The 5,052-nt window shown below is 46.3% G+C and overlaps 3 non-coding genes across 3 annotated transcripts; all 3 read left to right on the top strand.

The window, feature by feature from the left end:
• Positions 1-1,312: 1,312 nt before the first annotated feature.
• Positions 1,313-1,386, top strand: TRNAF-GAA (transfer RNA phenylalanine (anticodon GAA)). Its single transcript has one exon. It is a non-coding gene; the product is annotated as a tRNA-Phe (tRNA).
• Positions 1,387-1,644: 258 nt separating this feature from the next.
• Positions 1,645-1,719, top strand: TRNAP-UGG (transfer RNA proline (anticodon UGG)). Its single transcript has one exon. It is a non-coding gene; the product is annotated as a tRNA-Pro (tRNA).
• Positions 1,720-3,485: 1,766 nt separating this feature from the next.
• Positions 3,486-3,557, top strand: TRNAE-UUC (transfer RNA glutamic acid (anticodon UUC)). Its single transcript has one exon. It is a non-coding gene; the product is annotated as a tRNA-Glu (tRNA).
• Positions 3,558-5,052: the final 1,495 nt, after the last annotated feature.

The following is a 5,052-nucleotide window of genomic DNA, read 5'->3' as shown; positions in this document are numbered from 1 at the left end:
TCTCCTTGAAGAACGGAGTCTAGGGTAAAGAAAGAAAGGTAGAGTGGGCACACTTTTACTGTGCTTGGATTGGCATGGCTGTCCCCCTTTGCTGGTTGAGGCTCGGCCTTTGACTCCGCTTGCCTCTACTTTTCATGTCAAGCGTACAAGTCTAGTTTAGTGGGATTTACTTCTAAAGACAGGAATTCTTTTTCATCTCCCCTGTCAAAGTCGACGTCTTAACCTGACTCTCTGAGCTCAGTTGATTCTTGAAGCAGTAGCTCTGGATCGAGAGCTGGATGCTTACCTTATTATTATGAAATAAAAAGGAGAAAGAGCTTTTTTTATAGATGTTGAGGTGAGTAAGGGGGGGTTTGCTGGCTTGCTGGCTAGCTCGTGCAATCAAGGAAAAATCCCTTCGCCTTCTTTTTTCAAAATGAAAAAGTAAACTACCTTAGTAAGCTAGCTTTGGTTGCTAAGCAAGCTGGGCACTACGCTAGGACGTGGATCGATCGTGACGAGCATGGACTTCTCCGTAATGTAATGTAAATGTAATAGAAGAGGCAGAGTCCAGTTCCCCTCCCTTCTCGACCAGACGAAGGAGATATGAATTCCATTTAGGAGGGTCAGGGCTTGGCTTGACCCTGTGTTCTCCCGGGTCGGGTCGGAGGCGAGAACTTGAAAGTGAATCATTTAGTGGTGGGGTGTTCATAGAACAGAAGGCCTCGCCCAAGGAATGGCAGATTTGGATGGAGTCTCGCTCATAGAGGAAGAGTACGCGCGCTAGCGCGCTACGGCTTACGTAGTTGATCGGATCAGATAGCCCTTCCTTCGGGCAAGCAACCAAACCCGGCACATCCAATTCCATTCTGATCAACAACTTGGAGGTATGGCTGAGTGGCTTAAGGCATTGGTTTGCTAAATCGACATACAAGAAGATTGTATCATGGGTTCGAATCCCATTTCCTCCGGTACGGAAATGAAACGGGCGGGCGAAATTACGTGAGAGAAAGAACCTCTTGGTGGAGTCCAGTCCCCCGGAGGACAGAATAGCACTTCTTAGTGACTAGGAGCGGAGAGCCCGTTGCACCTTGTTTTTCTGGCCTATCTTCTTTCTATAAGCAAGCTCCCTCCGTCAGTCCCTGGATGGCTCTCGGTTCTTGAGCATGTTGGGGGATTAGGCGGCAGTTGAAAGAGCTGCTCAAAAGCTTGATGAAGAAGCGAAAAAAGCCTATCTATTCTATTTTCTTAGTTTAGTAAAGGGCTTTTACCTTACTAGTCAAGTGGTAAGGTAGGGCGCTATTCGATGAAGAAAATAGACTTTAGGAAAGTGGTTCAGGTAGCTCAGCTGGTTAGAGCAAAGGACTGAAAATCCTTGTGTCAGTGGTTCGAATCCACTTCTAAGCAGGCGAAAGGTCCAAACCGTAGCCGGGAGCGAGCCGGATTTCGAAATGAAAGTGAAAGAGTAAGCAAAAAAATGTGAGCGCTCCTGCACTATACGGATGGCTTTTTGGCGGTAGGGTTGGGTGGCTTGCTTGAGGCAGATTCAAAAAAAAGCGGTTGATTACTCGGATTGGTTCTCGCATCCCTGTGCCCAAAAGGATGGGCGAGTTCGGTTTGAGTGTTCATCGATCAGGTGGATCTATATGCTTTGGGGTGGTGAGACGAGGTGTAGCGCAGTCTGGTCAGCGCATCTGTTTTGGGTACAGAGGGCCATAGGTTCGAATCCTGTCACCTTGATGTGGATATGGTAGCTTTCTCCGTGGTCGGACAGTAAGGCAAAGAAAGAAAAGTCCAAAATTCTGACTTCCCTCTTTTCTTTATTTATTGATTTTTTCTCACTCTAGCTTATACTTCTAAATGGCTTTCTTCATAGTTGGAGGTTAGGATTCAGATTCATAGGCATTCTTGTAGCTGTAAAAGGCGAGGCCACCCTCTTAAAATGCGGGTGGGGTTGACAGATGAGGGTTAGAGGGATCTGTCTTTTTTTCGAATGAGAAATATATAGAACCTATTAGATAGATTGAAATATTACCATCTTTTAGCGAGACTTTCATTGATTAAGGTCCTAAAAGGGGAAAGGGTTCCAAACCTATCTGACTAATAAGAAGAAAGGGGCGTTCAGCCACTTGACTGGTTGGAGAGGGTCGTTCAGCCACTTGACTGGTTGGAGAGGAGCGGCTGTAAAACGGCGATTCCCCCCTTTCCATTGAAGTAGGGAGGGCCTCCTTCCCCACCATTCCGGCCTATTATTGATAGGGATTTTACCGATGCTGAAGATAGCTTGCTTACCAAGCCGCCCACTTGAGAAGCTAGTCGCCAGGAAAGAAGCGAGGAGGAAGCGAAGCTGTCTACGAAGCTTTGCTTCTCCCCCTGTAGTCGTAATACTCGGCTTGTCGCTACTTTGATTCAAAAGGTAACCGACGGTTCCCGACTTTCTCCGCTTTCCGCAACCGTAACCACTTGTCATTCCGATTACTTCATCCATAAACCTTTTTTTCATTTCAAAATAGCGATACGCTCTAAAAAAGTAAAGGAGAAGCTTCTATTCTAGAAGCGGTAGCTTCCCGCCTCCCTCGGGGTGAGAAGTTCCCTTCCCTTTTCTAAAATGCCTGAGTGGTCTGCTCAGCAAACGTACAAAGTGGACCGCAGTTTGGCTGACCCTCTTCTTCCCATTCGGGTTGGGTTGATCGAGAAGTACAGTAAGAAGGAATGGAACCACTGGAGAGTCGTCTTTGCCCAAGTGTGAACTGCAGACGACTGACTTTGGAAGCGGAACACGAACCTATTTCCGCTATTCCGGGTTCTTATTGAGCGTAGCGAAATCAAGGTTGATGATAAAGTCAGCGAAGTTTCCATGGTGTTCTACCTTTGCGTAGTCTCGGTCCACAGTGGAAGGCTCCGCACCTGAGCCTCGTTAGACTCAGCTGAAGTGTAAGGTGTAAGTGAAGAAAATAGAAGAGATGAAGTCCGTCCCTTAGCCTAGTCTATATCCACAGCTGATGCAACTCCGTACCGATGCCTCACTACTACTTTCATTTTTCAATTAATTAACGGCTAAGCAATTTCATAACCTGAGCTTTCCTTAACCAGCTGACCTTACTTCGTAACCTTAGCCTCCCTTTCTTTAGAGTTTTCTAGTTCGACTAAGTGACTTCGTAACCTCAACCTGCTTTTTTGCTTACTGTAGCATAGGCCTTCGCCACTTCAAACGAAAGATATTCCCTCTTTTTTTTTGAATTCGAAAAAGCGGGGTCTTACTTATTCAGGGGGGATGAAAGACAAATAAAGGGATCAGGGGGCTTTATGATCGGAGAAAGAGAAGGGGCGTGGTTGGTGTGTCACTGGGTCGGTGGGGGAACCCAACCCGTAGGAAGGGGGGACGACCCGCGGAATTCACATCAGAAATCGCCAACATGAACACAAACGAAATCTTGAATTGCGTATAGAAAGAAAACGAACCACTTCTATTCTCGGAGCTGAGGTATATGAAGAATGGCTTTTTGGTCCCTTTCGTCCAGTGGTTAGGACATCGTCTTTTCATGTCGAAGACACGGGTTCGATTCCCGTAAGGGATAGGTACTCATTCCCGGCCGCTTTCAGTTAGTGTTCATTGCTGAGTGATCGCTCGCTATCTAGCTAGAAAAGATGGTCCGGAAGCTTCCTCTCTCCCAGCAAGCAAGACGAGATCACCACTTCTCTCAGTAATGGACTTCCTTTACTTCGTAACCTTAGCCTTAGATGTCCTTTCATAGATTCTCGAACCTCCGACAGACAGAATCTCCATGTATGCGTTCTTTCTCTCCTCCCCTCAGCCATACATCCCTTTTTTGCTTTTGGCCCTTTTTGTTAGGCATTGAACCCCACCCCACAGAGCGGTGCTGAGTGGTGTCCTCCCCTCCCTAATACCTAAACAGAGTTCCGTCTATGGAGCCTAAAGCTTAAACCATGGCAGTAAGCAGTAAGTTGGCCTAGTCTGTCGCCCAGCCTTCGCCTTCTTCAGTGGCCAAGTTGAAGCGTTCAACGTCGGCCTACCACCTTTTTTTTTCAAGGTTGAGCTTGTTCAATTGAAGCTAATGCTATGCTGCCCTTCCTTTGTTCAAGAGAAAGCGAGGACTTTCTTTTAGCTACCGGCCCAAACAAAAGAGATTAGCCTCTTGATCGATCGATTGATTGGATCGAAGTACGAAGGGGTTGATTGAAGTCTGAGATCAGCCCAAGACTAAGGCCGAGCAACTAGCTGCTGCAGGATTGGACGTCTATCTATCTTACCACGCTCCCCTACTCCTATAAAGGCCGGCGGAAGGAATGCTCTGCTCATCTTTCTTACGGCTCGTTACCGCAGCGCTCGTTCACCCCTTCTGCTTCTTCCATTCAAAAAAAAGGTAGTCTTTCCTGGGTAAATAGCGTCTTGAAGTGAAGCGAAGGCATTATTGAAGGAAAGAAATGGCGGGTCGGTCAATTGCATTAGGTAGGAGATGCAGGACCTGTCTTAACCACAAGTGCATTCGCTATTCGATTCCATCCTAAATCCTACCAATTCCAAAGTGTGTATCTCTTCTTTACTTTTAAGTGACAAGGGGGGTGACAAAGGGTATACTTTCTTCTCTATGTCGTCGTCTCATCAATGAGCGTAGATTAATAGCCAAGCCTACCCCTTTGTGCTTGTCAATCTGTATCCCATTCTTCAGGTATAGTTTTCTTTGATCACAGATCGACAGGTGATCCGTCCTTTCTCCCCCTTTCATCATAAGGCGTGGTCTGACTCTGAGAAAAGAAATTCCTGTGTTTAGGTCCCTACTAAGCAGAATTCGTAAACTATGCAAAGGCTCTTTGAAGACTTTTTCCAAAGTTTTTAGCAAAAAAAGCAAAAACAATTCTCAACGCCCTTACGAGGTAGTGATGAGTTAAACTACTCGTGTTGGCATGGAAGTCAGCCCGGTAAACTGATTCCATTCTGCTACTAGGGTTACAAACCTTCCCCTGAGCTCTAGAATCTATAAATACCTTTTCAACTCAAGAAATGCTAAAGCTATTTAGAGTTGGTATTTCTAACTAAGTCGGAAGGAGGGC

The sequence above is a fragment of the Solanum dulcamara genome, chromosome 10, assembly GCF_947179165.1.
Source record: "Solanum dulcamara chromosome 10, daSolDulc1.2, whole genome shotgun sequence".
NCBI lineage: Eukaryota > Viridiplantae > Streptophyta > Magnoliopsida > Solanales > Solanaceae > Solanum > Solanum dulcamara.
This window is presented reverse-complemented; position numbering and strand designations above follow the sequence as displayed.